Raw genomic sequence first — 23,555 nt, 5'->3', positions numbered from 1 at the left:
CCCTAGTAGCACGTGTCAGACTCACCGTAAGCCCAGAATGGGGCTGCTTCTCCTACAGAGAATCCCAAAGCAACCAGGAAGCTTTTGTTGCAATTGAAGAAATGTGACCTCTAATTTAGTCTTTAGAGAAAACAACTTAGATGTAAAAGGGTAACTTTTTTTTAAGGCAAAAAACCTTTGGGAAATTTCTGTCCCCTTTTTTTCTTTTCCAATGAAACCACTTTGAAAGAATAAATTATTTGCCAATGATACTGGATAATATATACATGCACACACTAAGAAATGAGTAAGAAAAAATATGGCTTCCCGCAGACTTGTTTCTTGCTGCTTGCTGGGGGGAAAAAATAAGCTGCCTCCTCTCCACTGCATTTAGAGAATTAATTCTCATATGAAATGAAAGGTCCCGTCCAATCCTATTTCACGGTAGCTTTGAGTGCTTGACTGTACCAAAGCAAAGGGCATTGCTTGATTGTTCACTGTTGACATCACTTTACACCAGAAGGTGGCAATTATTTTAGTAATCACACTAACAAATCTGTTTTGCCTTCAGACTAGATTTTTAGAGATAGTGTTCATTTGGTTCCTGTCAAGAAGATGCCTTTTAAACCCAGTGCCATACACTTACAGATTTAGTTCTCAAGATGGGTTTCCACTCCCATTAACTGGCTAAAATATCGTACCTCCTTCAGAATAATATAGACTGCAAATTTTTTTATATTTCTTTTTATTAAACCTCATGTTTATCTATAACAATTGAAACGATACGATTATTAACTCAAAAGAAGCGATATCATGATAAAGTATAAATGCATAGCTATCATCCATAAAAACATGGAGAATGCACTTAATTTTTCATTTACAAGGAAAATTGGTGAAGAATTTCTCCAGTTTGCCATGATATCTGAGAAATGTAGTGGACTAACAAGATTTATGCCAATACACGATGAAAAAATTTTTCCCATATAAATCACAAGGCATTTATGCCTAACTTACCTCACAAGGTGGCAAAATCCCATAAATTCCTCAATTAAAGCTGAATAGAAGATAAAAGGGTTCTCGAAGCTCAGCAATTCACAAAAAGCCTATCAGCCTTCTTAACCGTATGACAGAATGCACAGAAACAACCAAAATACCAATACACTGTAACGCCTGAGAGTCTGTCTCCTAAGACAGTTTTCCAAAATCTGTCATCTGAACCCTGTTTGCCAGACATAAAGACAGAGGAAGAGGAAGGGGGAGGCAGAGAATAATGTCGGCTGTGTGAAACCGCAGCATTCTTTCCAGATGGTCTCTTTTTCCACAGCTTAGGTTACCTTCATGACAAAAGGATAAGAGGCCAGGGGTGAACACTCTTTTTTTGTAAAACTGAGAACTCCAGACATTTGTCATCCAGAAAAAATGCCTACCTCTCAGCAGGATAGATTTTTAAAAATTTTTTCTCAGTGCCTTTCTCTAATTGGGCTTTCCTCAACTTTTCACACATCCTTTCCTTGCACAAGTCCACAAAAGCCAAAGTTCTCCCGCATCTAGTCACCAGTGGCAGGCCCATAAATCACAAGAAATTGCAAAGCATTTTTTTCAATGTCATGCAATTAACGTGTATAAACATGGAAAAACATTTTATAACATATAACATAATAAGGCAATAGGAACTAACACATCAGATTTCTCATTAGTAAATTCTATTAATGGCTAACATAAAAATGTGACTATCAATACCTTTTTCTTCAATTCACATTTAAAAGAAAACATTACAATGTCTTTTAGTATCTGCACGATACTCATACAGGAATTTATTATACCAAAGTGATTTGGTGCACCTAAACTAGCATGAGCAATATGAAAATTTAAAGATAGCTGAATGCCCATTCTTTAATTTGACTAAAATAATGAAAAACATTTATTATTGGAGCTTACAAAACATGTATATACTAATGCAAACAAAGCATATATTTCGAATGTATATATTGCATTTTTCGACTCAGTATTAAAAACCATTTCTCTTTTTATCCTTTACTTTCTTTTGCCCCCTAAAAGTAAAGAGAAATATAAATCTTAAAAATCATCCACCAGCCTCTTCTGAGCTCTCACCTTTGGCAAACTTTTTCTGTTTAACGTTGAGGAATTACCAAAAGATGTATATTGTGATCTGAATACTGTCACTGTGTAAACAGTTGCTCTTTGACAGTGTAAATAGTTGCTCTTTATTTGAAAGGGGTCAGCTCAAAAAGTTAGTGCATTTCAGGGATTTTGTTTGTTTGTGGGTAAATATTGAGATGTAAATATTAGACTATCAAAACTGAGACTTTGAGTAAAAATTGATAACCGGGTATAATGTATTTTACCTCCCAGTTATTGGTCTGACCAATTGGTCACACACATTCTGTCACGCACCCCGATGCCACACCTGCTCAATGGCTGCACAACTGGACAGAATGTTCTGAAAAACCCCTAAATGTTTTGAAAATGTGCATATATCCACCCACATGTATCAACCTCTTAATACTGCATGAGAAAATGGGAGAAGAAGCTATGACCAAGGGAGAAAGGGAAGTGGAGACAGCAGAAATAAAGATCTGTTTTCTTTAAAATTTATCTTATGGGCTTTTTATAGGAAGATGTTTTCTCTTGATTTTTTTTCTTTACCTCTAGCAACTGTGTTTGAACTTGCTTGTGAGTGAAAAAGGTTGAGGGGTGAGTGAAAGGCAAGATGCAGTGGTCAGCTGCAGGAGAATGAGGTTATAGTTGTAAAAATCTGCTTAATCTTTTGTTCTGCTTTTGTTTTATTTTTTTAATTTTTATTTATTTATTTACTTATTTTTGTTCCAAGCCAAACTGTACCCAGCTTTATTAAAGATACTTTTCATAAACAATCATGGTATTTCAGGCAGGACATGGGCGGACAGTTGTTAACAGTATACAACAACTTCCAAGCTCCCTTCTTCATGGTCTACCAGAAATCAGAAAGCCACTGTGAAACCCAGTGAAGTCTTCATCTGATGCTCTGACAGGGAAGTTTAGAGTGAGGGCTGATGTTCCACATTTAGCATGTTGCTTAACAGATTTTCACAAGGCGACCCTGACTTTCAGGAAAGGAAATGAAAATGGCAGAGTTTATCTGAAGAACCGACAATCTACAAATGGAACCACTGCTCTTTTGAGGGATGCCCTCTCAGTGATGTTATTGGAAAAGTCCAGATTCCTTGACATATTAGCAACCAATTATTGGGAGGGTCAGGTCCCAAGAGGCGACTGGGTTGAAGGGAGTTAAGCCACTCTGAAGGCAGGGCAGTGCCTGTGGCTCAGTGGGTAGGGCGCCGGCCCCATATACCAAGGGTGGTGGGTTCAAACCTGGCCCCGGGCCAAATTGCAACAAAAAATATCTGGGTGTTGTGGCAGATAAGTGTAGTCCCAGCTGCTGGGGAGGCTGAGGCAGGAGAATCGCCTAAGCCCAGGAGTTGGAGGTTGCTGTGAGCTGTGACATCACTGCACTCTACAGAGGGAAATAAAGTGAGATTCTGCTCAAAAAAAAGACATGCTGAAGGCAGAGGAAGAATAGGACATAAAAACAAATTAGTTTTTCCAATACCACAAAGCATTTGTGCCAACGTGGCTGTGTGTCAACATTAGGGAATCCTTCTCCTGGGAGCCAAGAGGAAGTCTCTCAAAACTAGAGGGAAAAGACATTTTCCTTCATAAAACAAAATTCTGTATTTTTATACAACTTGATAGAAAATAGTATTTCAGACTGTGCAGTCGCCAGACGTCCCCAGTTATCACAAGTGCACACCCTCCACATGGCGTCTCCAGCACCTGCAGCTTTCTGCGCCTGGTCTGTGCCGGCATCCCCACTTCCTGCAGGGTTAGTCCCCTCCTCGCCAGCGTCAGCCTCTCCCTTTCCCCCTTGGGCACCTTCTCTCTTTTTTGCAGGGGCCTCTTTAGGCGTGGGCTCTGGCTTTGGAAGAGCAGGTTTAGCAGACAACCTTGTGGATCTTCTCCGGGGTTCGCCCTGTGCCTGGGCCTTACCTCCTCCTGCAGGCTTTCCCTTGGGCGTGGTGGCTGCAGCCTCGGGATGTGGGCGCTGGACGCGGGGTGCAGCGTCGCGCGGGCTGCAGTGGGTCCAGGGAGTCGTCTCGCCTCCTCTTCTTCACACTGCTCCGATTTATTTTTGAGACAGTCTCACTCTGGTACCCTGAGTAGAGTGCTGGGCTGTCATAGCGCACAGCAACCTCAAGCTCTTGGCTTCAAGGGATCATCTTGCCTCCGTTTTTCTATTTAGTAGAGACGTGGTCTCACTCTTGCTCAGGCTGGTCTTGAACTCCTAAGCTCAAGGGAGCCTGCTGCCTCAGCTTCCCAGAGTGCTGGGATTAGAGGCTTGAGCCACGGGTGCCCAGCCTTTTGTTTTGCTTTTGGTTTGAGCACTCTAACAGATAAACTGGTCTCTAAATCATAGGTTATGGCTCTAGGGAATGCAAAGACATCTTTTGAATATAAAGAATTGAGGCAAGGAGGCCTTGGAAGTTACCAACTTTGCCAATTACTTATTAAGTATTTTTCAATGAATCCTCTGATCTTTCTTTGCCTTGATCCTTTATCTCTAAGATAATTCTAACATTGCATGTGACTATTTTGAGTTCTACCAAAGTGTAGTTTGGTCCAAAGAAATATAGCAATGCTTTTTTTTTTTTTTTATCTTGGGTTTCACAAAGGAATTCAGAACAGAATTGCTAACCACACAAAGACATGGCACAACTGAGCTGATCACTCAAACACGTCAGAGTGTCCTCATATCTGTGGGCTGCCTGGTACCCATGGGCTGCCTGGTACCCGTGGGCTGCAAGCATGCGACTCGTATGATTGAATTCAAAGAATATAAGTGAAAATTTACCAATGAAAAGAAATATTCATTTTATGCTGATTTACCAAATAAATTAATTCCTACAAGCTAAGTCTGTTTTCATTCAGGGTTAATGTGGACCAAAAGATGGAAAAATTATTTAAACATTAAAATAATAAATTTGGGGGCAAACACATAATCATTACTGTGACTAACTCATAATGAAGAGAAATTTCCTCTTCGTTGGATAAAAATGAAGGTGCAGGGTATAAAATGAGACTGTTTGGCACTTGATGTCAATGAATACACAATAAGGAAGCATCAGAACTATTTTTCTTGTATTAAGCTTTTAGGCTCTGTTGCGCCAGCTAGTACTGTATGAAGACAGCATTAATATTAATGGCAGTCTGAGATTTAGTGACGCTCATTTCCCGACCCCCACCTTACTTCCTTTCATGCTAAATCCATTAGTATAGATGGATCGACATTAATAAACAAGAAGGACAAAATAGCTCTCCATTCAGGGACAGTTTTACTTGACCCTTGGTACACATCGCCCATACATGGCCACAAGATGTTTGACCTATTGGGTGACATTTATTGGCAGACTTATTTATTCTCTGTGCTTCAACCAATTTTCCCCTAGGTACCTTACACTTCTTACGCTTAGAATGTATTAAAAAGTTTAAAATCTTGGACAGGGAGTGCTTCAAAAATAAATTGTCACAAGGACAGCGTCTTTGTGACAATTGGGAGCCTGCCGTTCACTTTTGTCCAGTGGCTTCTGCCCAGTAGGTGCTCTATAAATGCTCATGGATGAAACTGAATTGAAAGTGCATTGTCAAATTCTGAACTAGTCCATGTGATCTCATTACCTTCCTATCACTACACAGTCAGAAGACACACACCGAAGGAAATATGCGTGTATGTACATTTCTAAAAACAACATTACTCCACCAACTCCAGACTAAACACATAGTACATTTTTCTACAATAGCTAGATTTTGAATACTTTAAATCTTACATTTACAAATAACTTTCATTATGGGGGAAGAAAACCATACAGTTTTTGGATCACAAAAGAAATTTAGGTTATAACTGGCATAAGGCCAGGAGCAGTTCTGATGCCTAATCCTAACACTCTGGGAGGCTGAGATGGGTGGATCGCTTGAGCTCATGAGTTCAAAACCAGCCTGAGCAAAAGCAAGACCCCATCTCTACTAAAAATAGAAAAACTGAGGCAAGAGGATCACTTGAGCCCAAGAGTTTTATGTGAGTTATGATGACACAGCACTCTACCAAGGGTGACAGACAGCTTGAGACTCTGTCTCAAAAAAAAGCTATAGTGTATAGTTGGAAGGGATTATACGGATCATCTGATTTTATGGTCTGCAAAGGGTATTCCTTGTCACCCTTGGGGTTTTTTGAAGTACTCCAAGGACTACCAAGAGGCAGGAAGGTAGATAAAGTGGTACAGGTACGTTTAGGTCACTCAGCCTTGTCACCACTTCTTAGAGAAAATCCACTTCAATTTATTTAATAAGAATATATTGGGCTTCTCTGTATGAAGGCATTTGACAGACAGTATTCCTTGCTTTAAAAATAATGAAAGCCACGAGAGAGAGAACACCAATGCAATGGACTAAATATATACCTTCCTCCCAAATTTATTCATACGTTGAAATCTTAACTTCCAAGGTCATATTAGGAGGTACAGTATGGGGGAGGTAATTAGGTTATGAGGGTGGAACCCTCATGAATGAGATTAGCTCTCTTATAAAAGAGACCCCCAAAGAACTCCCTCATGCCTTCCACCATCTGAGGACACAGTGAGAAGACTGTTGTCTCTTAATCAGGAGATGGACCCCTACCAGACACCGAATATGCTAGTGCCTTAATTTTAAACTTCACAGCCTCAGAACTCCAGAAAATAAATTTCTGTTGTGTGTATGCCACCTAGTCTGTGGTACTTTGTTACAGCCACCTGAACAGACTAGTACAACCATTTTACAAACAGGTAATCTTAGGCACGGAGCCTTTAGATTGCTTTGTCAAGGTCATGTCACATAGCTATGGATTTATGAGTCATTCCAAAAATCAGGTCTCTGACTGCTGGTTCAGTCTCAGCTTAGAAAAGGTCGGAGAAAGAGACTTCTGTAGACTACTCAAGGTATCCCCCAACCTAAATCTCTGCAGCTACAACCGCAGGAACTCAAAAGAAAATGAAAATCAACTAACAATCAATTAAGATGCTAACACTGACCCGTACTCCCTGCTAGCAGCAATAACTAACAAGAGGCCGATGCCCAGTGAGGAGCTACTGGTTGTTAAAAACTGTTGGACTCGCTCTCCTATGGCACAAGCCAATATTATTCTGTTTCTCACCTCTTTGGCTACCAAAAAATATACATAGTCCTTTAGTTACTTCAGGAGTCTAGGGTCTCGATTTTAGTTCATCTCATAGTCTGAGAAATAAAAATAACATTTGCTTAATTTGTAATTATATCCTTCAATGTGATATTACTTTATATGAGATTCCATTTTTCATAGGTCACTATTACGATTTTCTATTTATTAGTGTCATGCTAATTATTAAGGTGTTTTAGCCAATGCTATCAAATGTAAATATATAGTATTAGCTGCAAGTATCTTTGAGGAAAAGGCATATAGTTTATAACTTTGTAATAAAACTTAATACTTTCAATATGCTACATATTCATAAAGTCAATGTTGATTCAGTCCATCTGATTCGTTGGTTATAATTATTATCATTATTAACCAACTGAAGTCTCTGAAGACTTTAAAATTTTTGGTATCTGAAATTATTTGATAATCAGCCTCAGACTTTTGAACTCTTGAGAACTGATCTATAATAACAGACCTTAACTTTATATACTTTGCTAAGGTTAAATCACTTTTATTTAATGATTTCTCAGGGTGACATTATTTTAAAGACCATGAAGAAGTATTTTTAAATAAAACACAACTCCTATCTCTGGGAATATCTAAAGGTGTGCTTTTGGGATTGATAAACTAAAGCAATAATGTTTGGCAACAGATCACCCCATAGTGGGAACTGCTTTTCAACCTGATATTTGTCAGACCTGCAGCTGTTCCATCAATCAATTAGTGACCAGGGACAAAAGGCATTTTTTAAAAATCAATTAGCAGCCCCTCCAACTGAATAAAGATCACTTGGTATGCTTTTCACCAACAAAAGAAGAGTGAGGGGTGAATAAAGCTAAGAACATCATAAATTCTTAGAAGTACAGTTCTAAAACCTGAAAAAGCCATACAAAAGTTAATAGGTCATACCATGCCCTCGGCAGGACTCCAGTAGCTTATTCCAGGCAGACAAGAACTGTATACATGTGTGTGCATGTACATAAATATATACAGGGTGAGCATAAAGTTCGTGTGCAATTTAAAAATAATTTAACATAGTAAAATACACATGAACTGTATCTCCACCCTGTATATTCAGAATATATACATATACATAGGATGTGTGCTCAGAGAATTGAGAGTTCCCATTATTTCTCAGTACCTCATTTTGCTAACAATCTTCATTACAAGGAATCTTTTGTTATCCAGCCTCTATTCCACATTTGACCCCCAAAATGCAGTCATCTGCCATCCCAAGGTGAATATGTACAATCACTGTGTATTATCTTCCATAAAATCATTCATAATTCTGGTATTAACCATCCTTTCTGTCCTCTTTAGAGAAATAATAGCCATTTATTTGATCTTTCTTCTTAGGTTTTATCTTCTAATCCCTTTATCCTACTTCTAAAATAGCATTGTTATCCCAAATCTAATTTTCTTGGCATAATGGTTTGTATATATTAGATGCTTTAACAATACTGAGTTATAAAATTATTTCCCCTTATGATAATAAATTGAGTATTTGGATAGGGATGTAAAAGTTCTCATTAAACAAATGTGGGTTGACCCAGCTTCAAAATGGGGAAAAATGAAAAACAAGATTTCTACTGAAGAAAAGGGAAAGCACAACTCCCCACCCACCCCACTCCCTTAGAGGCACATACCAAGGTGAATTCACTGGAACTCATGGCAAACCAATTTGAGAAAAGCAGCTGAAAAACAAGTATAGCTTACAAAACAGGTACAAATGACTAGTCAGGAAAGCAAAAATTATTACCGTTAAGAATTTTTTTTTTTTTTTTGTAGAGACAGAGTCTCACTTTATAGCCCTCGGTAGAGTGGCATGGCATCACACAGCTCACAGCAACCTCCAACTCCTGGGCTTCAGCGATTCTCTTGCCTCAGCCTCCCGAGTAGCTGGGACTACAGGTGCCCGCCACAACGCCCAGCTATTTTTTGGTTGCAGTTTGGCCGGGGCCGGGTTTGAACCCGCCACCCTCGGTATATGGGGCCGGCACCTTACGGACTGAGCCACAGGTGCCACCCTACCGTTAAGAATTTTAAGACAAACTGAAGAAATGTTACCGTTAGGACAAACTGAAGAAATGTCTTACCAGGATTGAGTTGGAAGGGCAAGAGAGCAACAAGGATGCTAAGGTGACCTGAATGTCAGTAATTACAGGAAGCAAATGCAACCCCTACATAAAATACCTTGCACCCCAAGGCCAAGGGAACTAAAGAAAAGATGTATGAGTTTTCCATGACCTGGGAGCTCAAAGGAGGAACCCTACATACCTGGTCTCAAATATCTGAGGTAAACAAGTGCAGTGGTGGCTTGACCAGCAAAGAGTAAATGGCTGATGATGAGGACTCTGACAAATACATCTTAGCCAGGGTTGAGAGTGTCCCAGAAGCTAAAAGGGGGAGCTGTATCTCTCTTCTACGCCTGGACTGTTGCTAACAGGATGTAAAATTCAAAGCCCTTTTTTTCTTCTTCTACTTTCCAATTGTCTGCCATTTCCAGGACCTCATGGGAAGTCAGCTGCACAGGACTGTGGGAAATGTAGTTTACAGGACTATGGGAACGTAGTTTGCAGACTTCTAGCCCCAGCATCCCAAGGCACAATGCAGAGGGTGGGTTTGTAACAGTGAGACAATAGGTTAAATAACAGCATACACACATGCCTGAAATAACTTGCCCAGACTCTATTTTGTTCTTTAAAAGATAGGCCATGGAATTTGGTGGAGTTAAGTAGATGGCTGCATTTGTGAGGAGGCACAAGAATGTTGAGAATAATCTGGCATCTGTGTGGCACGATGCTTTTTCTGCCTGCTTGATGTTTTAAACAGCTACCATCCCAACTCCTGGGAATGAAAATGCAATCCTCAGTCAGTAAAATATATCTGTTAATATAATTCACTAAACTCAACATGAATGTGAAAACTCTCTCAATCTACATAAAGGCTTGTCAAGTACATAGGACACTTTAAGGCTGGGCTGATGACAGGTAACATCTAAGTATGTAAAGTGTCCTATTCCTCCATGCCTACCAACAAATCCCCCACTCCTTGTCCACTGTGTGCCCAGAAGACAGATCCCTACCAGTGTCGCAACTCTAAAATTATCTCTTATCTTCATCTCACCCTCACCTCTTAGCCCCATATGACTATGGATCAGGGAAGCCAACCTCTCTAAAAATAATCCACTCCAATGTGTGAATAACCATGTACTCCCCCTTAGCCATTCCAAAGATAATTTCAGCTTAAAATGTGCTTCTCACCTCCAAATCAACCCTTTATTGTTAGAGTTTTAGAAAGGAAGGCATAATTGGGATCAATAGGAACTTACTTTGGATTTATAGAACAAGTGAAGAGGTTCTCCTGAGTTATTCAAAGCTCTGGAGTACAGTTTTTCAATCTCTCTAAATCAAAAGAGACAGAGCAACTAAATAGAAAAGCTAAAACTCCCCAGACAACATTTACAATACAGCTAGATCATGACATGTCCCCATGCACATCAAAATACAAGCAGGTGAGGACAAACCACCAATGGCCAATGGAACTACATGGTGGGCACATCTGTGTAGGAGAATGAGGAGTGAAGAGACAGGGCTTCATACATGAATACAAGGAGCAGAGAACATGAGCCGCTATATAGTCAGCATACTAACACACCAGCCTTAATTCACTGCAAAACATGGTGGACCAATTTGAGAAGAGCAGCTAAAATGGGGAGGGTTCTACACAATTCAGTATCAGATGAGTGCAAGGAGCTCACAATGGCTAAGAAGGGTTTGGAGCAGCCCAGCCACTAGCAATGCTCACAAATGACACACTGGAGCATTCTTCCATGGCAGGGTCCCTCCAGGACTGAGTCATCCATCAGGCACCATAGATACAATGTCTAGGGCCCACAGTACTTTTAGGGATCTATGGAATGTTTCAATATTTTTTTAATCATAAGCAGAAAATATGCACTTTTAGCTCAAATAAAATGTTTTGTTGTAAGATAGATCTTTACAAGTTTTTGATATTTTTAATAGAGGAAGGGACCTCTAGGACCCTGGGAAGTTGTAACACAGCTCTGGACCCCATACAGAGCAGAAATAGCTGGCAGTGGAGTGGCCATTGAGCAGGACAGAGACAACAAAGATGAAGTCAGGGGAAAGTCCAGACCATCAGTTAGAAGGGAAAGAGAGCCAAGAAATCTCAGAAAGCCACCATGCTTTTGCACCCTACAGAAAGGCAACAGAAGGGGGAGCTCTGTTAAATCGGAAAAGTGACCCTGAATCCAGCCTCATTCTTAAAGTTCAAGAAAACTAATTTCACATAGAAATGAACAACAGAAAAGTATTAAGGTCACATCTCATACAATGCCATGATAAGAAAAGAAAAGAACAAGTAGGAGAATAATACTCCAACAGACAATGGAAATCACGCTAGAAAGATGTGTCCAAAAAAAAAGATCAAAACAACCCAAGATATTAAGAAAATGACACAAAACATGAAAGAACTACATGCATCAGAGTTGGAAAAGCTCAGAATTAAGGTGACACACTTCAGGAAAGAATTAGAAATCAAAGTAAAAATTATTTTAGAAATAAAGACTAAACAAGAAGGAACACCAGACCTTATGAACACAGTGGATACTATCTTACAGGAAATAGAAGGTGAAAAAAGAGAAAATGTTTACACATCAAAAGAAAAAAAAGAAGAAATAGACAAAAGTAATTCAAGAGAAGGTGATCAAAAGGTGAAATCAGATGCTGGTGAGGATGTGGAGAGAGAGGAGCCCTTGTACACTGTTGGTGAAACAGTAAATTGGTTCTGTGTTTACTTTTTTTTCCATAAAGTAAATTTGGAAAACCGTGGCTATTCCTGAAAAATCTAAAAATAGACCTACCATACTATCTAACAATCCTACCTCTTATATCCATAAGAAGGGAAATCAGTATATTGAGGAGCAATCTGCCCTTGCATGTTCATTTCAGCACTATTCACAATAACAAACACAGAATTTCTTTCTCAGTAGGTCCTTGGTCTCGGAGATCTACAGAATGAACCCACCAACCACAGAGATCAGTGATAAGGTAGAATTTATTAGATAGAAGGAATAGAGAAGGAAGAAAAGGCACCATAGCTTCTGGCAGAGGAAGGAAGACCCAACTAGGAATCCCCACAAGGGTCTTTTTTTCTAGGGATTTTATACTGTTTTGTAAATAGAGAAATCTAGAGAATTACATTTAGCTGGGACTTGGCAGACTTCAATGTTGATTAGAGAATGAATGAGTGTATTAACAAATGAATGTAGTCCGCAGCTCAGGAAAAAAAAAAAAACAGTGAGAAGTGTATTCCAGAAGAGGAAATACTGGAAATACTGCTTTTCTCCTGTGTATTCAGACAGTGCAGTTTGGAGAGAAAGTCTGTTCACTTAGGCCTGGAAAATAGGGGTCTTTGTCCAGCCCTGAATGGATGAAATCCTGTCTCAATAGGGAAACAACCTAAGGGTCCACCCACAGATAAGTGATGAAAAAAACTGTGCTACAAAGTGGAATGTTATTCAGCCATAAAAAATAATGAAATCTTGTCATTTGCAACAACTTAGATGGAACTGGAGTACATAATGGTAAGTAAAATAATCCAGGCACAGAAAGATATTACATGTTCTAACTCATGTGTGGGAGCTAAAAAAAATTGATCTCGTGGAGGTGGAGAGGAGAAATTTGTTCAAGGGCCCCTCTCCCTTTACAGCCAAGCAGGTGAGCTTGAACTCAGATGACTGCACCCCAATGTGACACAGCTGAGGCCTGTGCAGAAGCTCAAATCTGTAAGAGAATCACTACAGAGACGCTAAACTGCCAGCTAGTGAGAGCTTGGGAGGTCCCAGCAGTTTAACTAAAAAATAAAAGAGTTATAGCCCTTTGGTACCATGGTGGTGGCCATTAGGCTGCCTTGGATTGAGAGCTCACCTTCTGTGTGTCTGCGTAGGATTGGAAACTCCTTGATTGATTTGGTACGTGTTCATTCCATCCAACCATCAATCAATTGCTAGCAATGACTACGAGCCAAGGCTTGATAATTCACATATTTGGAATGCCCTGTCTAATCAAGAATCAAGATGTTCATTTTAAAAATTTAGTCTCATTTTTATCAAATGATAGAGGAGTTTTTTTCTCCAGGAACTTCTGATATTGTGCTAAGAATAGTTTCAGAATCACATGTGTGTGGTGAAGTAAATCTGAGGGTCTTCCTTGCTCAGTATGATCTGGAGTATGAGACAGGCTAGAAAGAGAATTAAGAGCATAGCCTTGGACATCACATCATCTAGAGTAAGCCTGCCCTAGCCTCTTAGAGTCTGTTCAACTTTGGCCAGCCTCTCCTTATCTATAAACTAGAGTCAGGATAGTGTTTATCTTCCAAGGTTAGTGGGAGGATTAAATGAGATAAGGTTCATCAAGCACTGTGCATTGGAGACATCTGGCACTCAGTAAGTGCTCAATGAATGCTCCCTATCCTCTCAAACCACTTTTCCTTTTACATCACAAAACCATAACATGAGTGGGAATTTAAGGAGATAGTATTAGAGAATTAGCTTTATGAAAAAAATGATGACTTTTATTCTTCAGTTAAAAATAAGAAATTTCCAAAATCAATCTCTTCTTTGCAAGTCTAAAAGTTGATACACTTAAAAAAAAAAAAAAAAAGGTCTGTGAAAATTACGCTCAACTGGTATTTATAAAAATTCTATAAATACATCTATTAATGTTTGAAGAACATTAAAAGTCTCTGGACATATAAATATGCCTAGTGAGTTCATTCTAGAGAATTAAAATGTAAACCAAATTAAGACACACTTTTAATATTGCCCAAGGCACCGAATTAATATTTTAAATACTAAAATCTAGTAGAAGCAAAGGCAGAAATCAATTGTTCTTTCATTTCACCTATAAGATCTTAATAATTTAGTTTAGAAAAAAGGAATTTTACATTCATCTGACAGCATTACTTTTGAGTTCAATCAATGGCCCCTCATAATGAAATTTCTCAGCTCAAATTTTTAAATTACAGTGAGAGATAAAGTAGAATGAAATACTAGCAGGACTAGTGGCTCACCTGTATCTTATCTCCACCAAGGCCTGCGGTCCAGACCCGTCACTCACCACATTGCCTACAGCAGTCCCTTTTTTCTGCTGACAGCAAAGCCAAAGGAAAGGAATACCCTTATGCAACTTCAGAAAAACTCCCCCTTCTAACATCAAAGCTTGACTGTTAAGGCTGTTTTGAAACCATAATGGTTGTGCCATTATAATAATGGTTATCTGAACACTGAGTGACAACCAATACTTGATCTCCAAATGGCCCCTTTCAACCTTTCTGTGATGTCACTCAAAATTAAGAAGAACAGTCTTTCCTAGATTAACACTGACATGCAAATGACCTTTATTTATCAGGTGTTCTTTGTGTTTGCAGGCACTGTACTCTGCATTCTTCTGGAGTTTTTTGATGTAAATCACAGCTCTTGTTCTATGCTAATAAAAGGATGAGAAATTGTCAGTGCCTCCTTTTGGCACTAGTCTGGGTTTATACCAGTGAGTGCAGGTAAACATTGGGGTTTTTTTGTTTGTTCACTTTTCGTTTTTTGTTTTTTTTGAGACAAAGTCTCACTATGTTACCCTCAGTAGAGCGCTATGGCATCACAGCTCACAGCCACGTGAAACTCTTAGGCTTAAGTGATTCTTTTGCCTCAGCCTCCCAAGTACCTGGGACTACAGGCACCCACCACAACACCCAGCTATTTTTGTTGTTGTTGTTGTAATTGTCATTGTTGTTTATCTGGGTGGGCCGGGTTCCAACCCACCAACCTGGGTGTATGTGGCCGGCACCCTAACCACTGAGCTCCAGCAGGAGCCTAAATATTTAATTATCAATAAGGTAGGGGCCTGATTTGTACAGCTTGCCTACTTCTGTGGTGTAAAGACTTCCACCATGACCAATTTTCACCTGCCAATGTGATAGCACTGAAGGTGGCATTGGGAAGAGAAAGGCACAATAAGCTCCCCAACACGTTGTAAGCCACAGCCCCACCCCACTGGTTCAGTGTCTGAACCAGTGTGTCCCAGTGGAAACACAAAACCCAAGTGCGACCAGGAGCTTCTTATTCAACATGATCCCCTTGAATGGGGTACAGCCTCTCACCCTTTTTTGGGGGTGAATTCCCCCAGCACATCTGTAGATCACTTCTCTCCTGGGGCCTGGACAGTGACTGTCACCTTTTCTGTGAAAAGCCAGAGAACTGAGGAGTAACTCTCCACTCGAGTCTTCCTAACCCATCATCGTAGGTTATCACTTTAGACTCTCCTTGTACACAGTGGGTTATTTTCCAAGGCCTGACATTACCTGGAACATGGAACAAGAAAAGATGCTGGGATTATTTCTCCTCTAGATTCTCTGGCATATTTTGAGTCACCCGAACTGTGGCCCACTCTGCCCACTTTGAGGTTGTCAAGAATACATTCCACTGAATGGAACTTTACTTATTTTACTAAGACAGTGGTGTGAAGCGGTTACTACTTGCCCAAGTTGAGTAACACAGACACTCACATGAGTTACATAAAGCAGATTTATTACTTACTGACAGATAAACAGTGAGTGACAACAGAAACCCAGCATTCCCAGCAAGCTGGTCCCCCAAAGCTCAAGAAGGGCACGGGCAGTGGGGGTGTCATCTGCACGATTCCTAATCACCCAGCAGCTGAGGGGCCTGGAATATAGCCCTCGCGGGGGCTTGTGATAACGTGACCACCAGTGAAAGCCCTGCTAGGAGCCGTTTCGAGGGGGTTGTAGCCCAGGCTGTTCTGGCCAGTTCCTCCTTTTCCTCAGGGAGTTGCCTTCCCAGCACTTTCTACAGGGAAGGGAGAAGGGGAGAAGCAGGTGGCTCAAGGCCACCTGGAGGACGGCTCTGCAGGTGGCTCTGCAGGTTTGGAGAATGGGGCTCATCATTTCAGTGAAGGATAAATCTGTGCGTGAAGCCGGCAAAGTCACAGCCTTCTGAAGGAGGGCAGGCACTTACAACGATTTTCCCTTTTTTCTGTTAATCACATTTCTGAGTGAGTTGCAGAAAATCTGATAGGAAGTTTCTTGATTTACTGAGTAGGCTTAGATTTTTTTCCTTATGATGCTTAACTTTAAGAGAGAGGTTCAGTCAGAGCCACTGTACAACTAAAGGACTTATTTCCAAATAGTTTCACAGTCCTCAGGATATTTAAATTGTTACTTTACCCATTTTTTAGATAGGTAAGTGCAATACAATAAAATGCTTAGCATTTTCAAGGGGCATAAATCAAGGTTCTTAATGTCACTTTAAATTTGTTTTGACATTTTTCTGTACTTTATCACAATCAGAAAAGCACCTCAAGTGACATCACTTTTTATGTCCTCTGTTAACCCCTGCAGAAGCTTGAATTTCCATTCAGACCCACCAGCTTGTAACTCAGTCTGTGTGGGGTGCCATGGCTCACGCCTGTAATCCCACCATTCTGGGAGGCTGAGGCAGGTGGATTGCTGAGCTTAGGAGTTCGAGACCAGCTTGAACAAGAGCGAGACCAGACCCTATCTCTGCTAAAAATAGAAAAACTAGCTGGGCGTTGTGGCGGGCACCTGTAGTCCCAGCTACACAGGAGACTGAGGCAGGAGGATCACTGGAGCCCAAGAGTTTGAGGTTGCTGTCCAGGTATGACAGCACAGCATTCTACTCTGTCTCAAAAAAACAAAAATAAAACAACAATAAAAAAAACCCAAAACTCGGTCTGTGACATCAGCAATTGCCTAGCCTACATGGGCACCTCTGCTCAACACCAAGCCCTCTGCCACCCCTACCTCTCACTCTTGCACACAGGCTCTGTTTCTGTTGGAAGTTATAGAACATATTTATCTGCTACTAAAATGCCTATGGTTGTGGCAACTCACTGTTAGAGCTTTAAAGTATCCATATAATGAAGTCTTAATGGTAAGACCCCACTGAGGATTTCAGATCCCGGATTTTCCCCTTGTTTCATGGCAACAAAGAAGACTGAATCAGAAGTATTCTTTCCTCTATATGAAAATAGAATTGGGAAATATAAAGGATTTGGGGGAAGTTTTTTTGTTTGTTTTTTTTTGTTTTGAGACAGGGTCTTTTTGCCTGGGGTAGAGTGCGGTGGTGTTATAATGGCACCCAGCAACCTCAAATTCCTGGGCTCAAGCAATTCTCCCGTCTCAACCTCCCAAGTACCTAGCTAGTACTACAAGTGATCACCACCTTGTCTGGCTGATTTGTTTATTTTTTGTAGACATAACATCTTGCTATGTTGCCCACACAGTTCTTAAAACTCCTGGCCTCAAGGGATCCACCCACCTCAGCCTCCCAAAGTGCTAGGATTACAGGCGTGAGCCACCACGTCTGGCCTGAAATAAAAGATTCTTATGATGAATTCAAACAAGTGATTCACAAAATAATGCAATTCACTCATTTACAAAAATGTGTTAAGCATTTACACGAATGTAGGCATTTTGCTCAGTCCTGGGAATATGAAATGAATCAGACATATCCTCTCCCTTTGAAGGTTAATATGGGCAGGGGCAGGTGGAATCACTGAAGGAAGTAATCCCAAAGATAATGTGGTAATGCTAAATAAAATTGTTGTGCAGAAAGGGTAAAAGAGGAAATGAAGACAACACTCAGAGTAGAAATCGTAACTACTCACAAAATCCGAAATATGATCTCTGGGTCTTATATTCTCTGCTCTTTGAGGGTCTCAAAAGTCTATGGCAGAATTAAGGAACAGGGTTTTCAGTTTTGACAGGAAGATTGATGGTAATCATAAAAAAAATCTTCCCACGTGTGATGTTAGTATAACGACGGATGTGCTTTCAAACTAAAATAGTAGAATTCTCTACAGATGCAAAAAGATCAAATAGACACACAATTTGGCATAATTTAAACTTAGGCTTGCCTGAAGAGATGAGGCTAATTTGGGGGGAACAATTAGAGGACAGCAAATCTAAAACCATTTTAATTGATTTAGAGTACGTAACTTTTAGACTATGAGTTTGTGAAAATCGACAATGTCAGGATCCTTTAACCAACTAGGAGGTGAAAGTGATACTGTCAGCATAGTGATTCCATATAATTTTTTGTGGGCATTTCCTAATTCTTTAAAGTCTAACATAAAGCATGTCAACCAGTAATAGAATGTAAATGGTTATGTACACTTTTTTCTCATTGTTTTCTATGAAAATTGTGCAGATTCCCATAAAAACTTCTGGAATGAATGGACTCTACATTTGTATTCACAAGTTTCTTTGTTTTTTCAATTAGCATCCTTTCTGAGCCAGTTAGGGTGTCAGGTAGATCTGCATTCAGGGACGGCTTTATTGTTTGGGCACTAGCGCCAGCTTCTCTTCACATAGTCTATAGTGCTCGGTGCCCAGAAGCAATAAACCATAATGGTCTCACTCACAGAGGCCTTTTAATTCATGAATCATAGACATGACAAATCAAACCGTAGACCCCTCTGGTGCCTTTTTGTCTAGAATGGCCAGATTCTTGAAAGTCAAAAGCAGAACACCTTTGTAAAGGGTGTCTACTCAACTGAATAAGAATGCTTACGTTCAAGAACAAGGAGAAAGGTGGTGCCTGTAGCTCAAGCAGCTAAGGCACCAGCCACATACACCAGAGCTGGCGGGTTCAAATCCCGTCCGGGCCTGCCAAACAATGACAACTATAACCAAAAAATAGCCGGGCGTTGTGGTGGGCACCTGTAGTCCCAGCTACTTGGGAGATTGAGGCAATAAAATCACTTAAGCCCAGGAGTTTGAGGTTGCTGTGAGCTGTGACGCCACAGCACTCTACCCAGGGCTATAGCTTGAGGCTCTGTTCCCCCCAGGAAAAAGAACAGGGAGAAAGTGTTTACAGATGCATGTATGATGGAAGGGCAGTACACTGCAGAAAATGCTGACTACAAACATGGGTTTGTAGTTAGGGATAGATGACAAAAGTGATTTTTATTATGTCCTTTCTTTTCTTTTCTTTCTTTTTCTTGAGACACAGTTGGTGTCACCTTGGGTAGAGTGCCGTGGCATCATAACTTACAGCAACCTCAAACGCCAGGGCTCAAGCAATACTCCTGCCTCAGCTGGGACTATAGACGCCCACCACCACTCCGGGATAGTTTTTCCATTTTTAACAGGGATGGGATCTCCCTCTTGCTCAGGCTGGTTTTGAACTCCTGAGCTCAAGGGATCCATCCTCCTTAGCCTCCCACAGTGCTGGGATTATAGGTGGAAGCCACCTTGCCTGGCCTATGTCCTTTGTGTTCTGAAAGTCCTTTGGGATTCTGCCACTGTCTTCTAAGGCGGTGGTCCCATTTCAAGTGTACAGGATTTATTTCTTTATCTTGAAGGAGGATGTCTGGGCCAGAAGATCCAAGTTTTCTTTGCGGAAACAGACTCAAGAAGATGGAGTAATAGAGGAGGGATCAGTGAAGGATATGTTGTAAATAGAGTTACTTTTATTCCGTTTATCTGCCTGGGCATAAAGACCCCCGCCTGGGCCACAAATAACACATTTTCTCAGTTCTGAAAGTTCTTACTAGAAAGCTAAAGAAGATTCCATCCATGGTATACAACGCCTTTACCCGTTTTCTTTCTTCTATTTTTACATTGCTAAAATTTGCTGTTACCTTCTCATTTCTACCAAATATTCGACTTTTTATTTACTTGGCCCTGAGGAGTTTTAGCTCCCCACCCCGCAGCTGAGCTACCTGCCCTCACTCAGGGTGAGTTTCTCTGAAGGTCCCTCCTCTCTCAGCACCTTGTAGGAAACACAGGTGTTTATACCCAACACTCATTTGACAGATGAATTTTTAAAAGCAGCATTACTAATAGTGCTTTAAAATAGTCTGACCCTTTGTATCCTCAAAGTTAACACCAGTTTATAGGATTTTATTGGATCACTACAGAAAAAGTAATCAATGGATATTGACACCCCTTAGCACAATAGGTATTAAATTATAGTGTACTTTTGTACGTGTTGAAAAGGAATTTGTTTTACTCTTTATTTAACTTTTGAAACCGAGTCTTACTCTGTTGCCCTGGGTAGAGTGCTGGGGCCTCACAGCTCACAGCAACCTCAAATTCCTGGGCACAAGCAATCCTTCTGTCTCAGCCTCCCAAGTAGCTGAGACTACAGGCACCCACCACCACGCCTGGCTAGTTTTTCTATTTTTAGTAGAGACAGGGTCTCACTCTTACTTGGGCTGATCTCAAACGCCTGAGCTCAAGGGATCCTCCTGCCAGGGCCTCCCAGCGTGCTGGGATTCCAGTTGTGAGCCACCTCACCTGGCCTTCACTCCTTATTTAATGCAGCTTTTCTGGAGAAAACAAAAAGCTGTCTTCAAGTTCTGTTTCCTATTTTTCTCAATGTTTGATAAATGCCAAATACAAAAGAATATACAAATTTGAGCATATTTGTTCACATGACCTTTTTGGTTTTGCACATATGCTAATCGCCATCCCAGAATCTCCACTGAGTGATGTTCTTTAGAATTAGCTATAAAGACCTTGGAGTTTCAGGTTGGTATTGATTCCTCCTTGGATAAATGCTGCTCACATTTAGTAGAAAAGGTCAATACTATTGCTAGTGAAGGTACAGCCAGGACACCCGCTCTAATGCGAATAGCCTGGAGGACATGCTTGTAAGATGTATTTAATAATGTTATTAAACAAAGTCTTATTTGTCCACATCATCTGCAGATGCTAAAATGAATAAAAAGGATAATTTTGAAAGGATATTCACCTTTCAAAATCTAACTGCTATTCTGAAGGTTAAGACACTTTGTACATATAAGAGGCTGACTTTTGAAATGATTAAATGGTTTGCAAAATAGTTGGTGGAGTTTAATCAGGGGCAATCAGCTGAGTTTTTTTTTTCTGGAAGGAACTTACATTTCCAGAGACAATATTCAAAAAAAAATCAACCCGGCCTGTTTTCGTGTATTAGAGCTAAAGATTTCATTTGTTATCTTAATTTTAGGAGAAGATTTGAGATCACCCACGTGCTCGCTTCTTTCTCTCTCGGGTTGTTTTTCTTAAAGGTCATTCCACAATTGAAATGAGCTACAAAGAAGAGGAAAGGAGGTACTGCTATCTCGTAAAGAACTCAGACAGGAGATTGAAAGCTGTGTTTTGGGAGTAGGGATAGATTTCACCTGTTCTTTCTATCCTCACTCTCTATTACCAGAGATGATTGGCAGTTGACTGGACTTAAATGAATAATGGATATATACCGATACATTTTTAAATATATGAAATCAAAATGTTAGATTATTTTCAAGTCCTTAAATCTTATCACATCTGTATTTTTTTTTTTTTTTTTTTTTTTTTTACGAATGAGGCAATTTATTAACCCAGCATCATTTGTTCTAATGCTTCTTGTTGGCAGCTGCCACCTGTCCGGCAATTCTGTCCAGATCTCTGTCCCTGAGGTGTCAATTTGCGGCCCCCATCTTGGTCCTTTTCCACCATTTTCAGCCTCTCCAGGGCTTGGAGGACCCGGCGGGCCACACTCTTGGAGCCGCGGCTGAAGTGGCTGGGCATGACGCCATTTCTCTGACGCCCCCCATAGATCTTGGTCATGGAGCCAACCCCAGCACCGCCCCGGAGGTACAGGTGCCGTGCTGTGGAAGCAGCTCGTGTGTAGAACCAGTTCTCATCGTAGGGAGCAAGCTCCTTATGCTTAGCCAGCTTGACTGTGTCCACCCATTCGGGTACTTTCAGCTTCCCGGACTTTTTGAGGAAGGCTGCCAGAGCTCTGACGAACTCCTGCTGGTTAACGTCTTTTACAGTAACTCCAGGCATCGTGCGGCCTCCGCGCTGCCAGCCAGGGGAAAGGGGATCACATCTGTATTTTCTTAAAATAAAAGCCCACCATGCAGCAAAGTTTGTTGGTTTGAAACAAGTCAAACACCAAATAAAACTATAAATAAAATCAAATGTGTGGGGCCAGAGGAGGTGGGAGGGAGAAGGGGAAGATGAGAGAGGGAGAGAAGGAGAGGCAGAGAGAGAGGGAGAAAGAATGAATTGAAGTAAAATTTTTGTGCTCTGAAAACATCAGTGAGTGGTTCACTGACATTACTTTTAACCATTTTGATGGGACTCGAGCTAAATGAACTGTTTCCAAATTTTTCAAACAGCATGTGCTGAGATATACACATAATTTAATCTTTTCCTAACAATGTAGGCTCTGATTATAAATATTACACAATGAACTCCTTGCAAGATAATAATGTCCAGATATTTGCCCTTCTATTAACTAAAGTCAGATAACTCAGCTTTTTTGAGCAATTCTGCCCACTTTTAATATTTGGGGGGTCAGCTTTCCTCTTTTCTTCTTCTTCTTCTTTTTCTGAGACAGACTCTCACTTTGTTGCCCTGGATAGAGTGCGGTTGCTCATGGCAACCACAAACTCTTGGGCTCAAGTGATCCTCCTCCCTCAGCCTCCTGAGGAGCTGGGACTACAGACACCCCCCAACATGCCAGGCTAGTTTTTCTATTTTTAGTAGAGACAGGGCCTTGCTCTTGCTCAGGCTGGTCTCCAACTCCTGAGCTCAAGGGATCCTCCTGCCTGGGCCTCCCAGAGTGCTGAGACTACAGGCTTGAGCCACTGTGCCCGGCCTTCAATGCTTCTTTTTGATAGATTGACTTTAGTTTTGTGTATCTAAACCACTATACATTGTAAAGTCATATAATAAGTTCATTAGAATTATGTATAAAGTAAAAGCAGCTGCTGAGAAAGAATTTGGGAAGTTCCTGTAAATGAAATGTATAGAATTTAGTCTGAGAACTTTTGACACAGACTAACCCACTCCAAATAATAATAATCCTCCTTCTTTCTGTTTGTTCTCCTCCTCCTCTGTCTTTCTTTCTTTCTTTTTTTTTTCCTTGACTTCAGATCAGATTGCCAGGCCATTATATTCCAGAAATGAACATACAAATTGTAACCAACTGCCTTTGAAATTATGTTGAGTTTTCAAAGCCCATCAGGAGTCTTCTTAGTAACTCAACAGAATTTCTAAGGCTATCTAGTTCAGGGTTTTCCATGTACAAATTTTCCGGCTAGCAAGGGAACTTTCTATTTTCTCCCATTCATCCTCACCCCTTGGGAGCACGGGTTTAGCTTGGTTCCTTTTTCTTCCTCTTACTTCTTTGGTCCATATGATACATACTATCATTTGGATTAAAACAAATTGATCTGGTCTAGTAACTCTCATTTTATCCATGAGAAGACGGAGG

General features: G+C 40.5%; 1 protein-coding gene and 1 pseudogene across 2 annotated transcripts in view; one reads left to right on the top strand and one right to left on the bottom strand.

Moving 5' to 3' along the window:
- The window catches only part of TENM3 (teneurin transmembrane protein 3), a 953,923-nt gene that overhangs the window by 303,780 nt on the left and 626,588 nt on the right, over nt 1-23,555 (top strand). The window lies entirely within an intron of this gene.
- Nucleotides 21,683-22,155, bottom strand: LOC128581843 (40S ribosomal protein S19-like; annotated as a pseudogene). Its single transcript, XR_008378924.1, has one exon. The product of XR_008378924.1 is annotated as a 40S ribosomal protein S19-like (transcript).

The sequence above is a fragment of the Nycticebus coucang genome, chromosome 1 (genome assembly GCF_027406575.1).
Source record: "Nycticebus coucang isolate mNycCou1 chromosome 1, mNycCou1.pri, whole genome shotgun sequence".
Lineage (NCBI taxonomy): Eukaryota > Metazoa > Chordata > Mammalia > Primates > Lorisidae > Nycticebus > Nycticebus coucang.
This window is presented reverse-complemented; position numbering and strand designations above follow the sequence as displayed.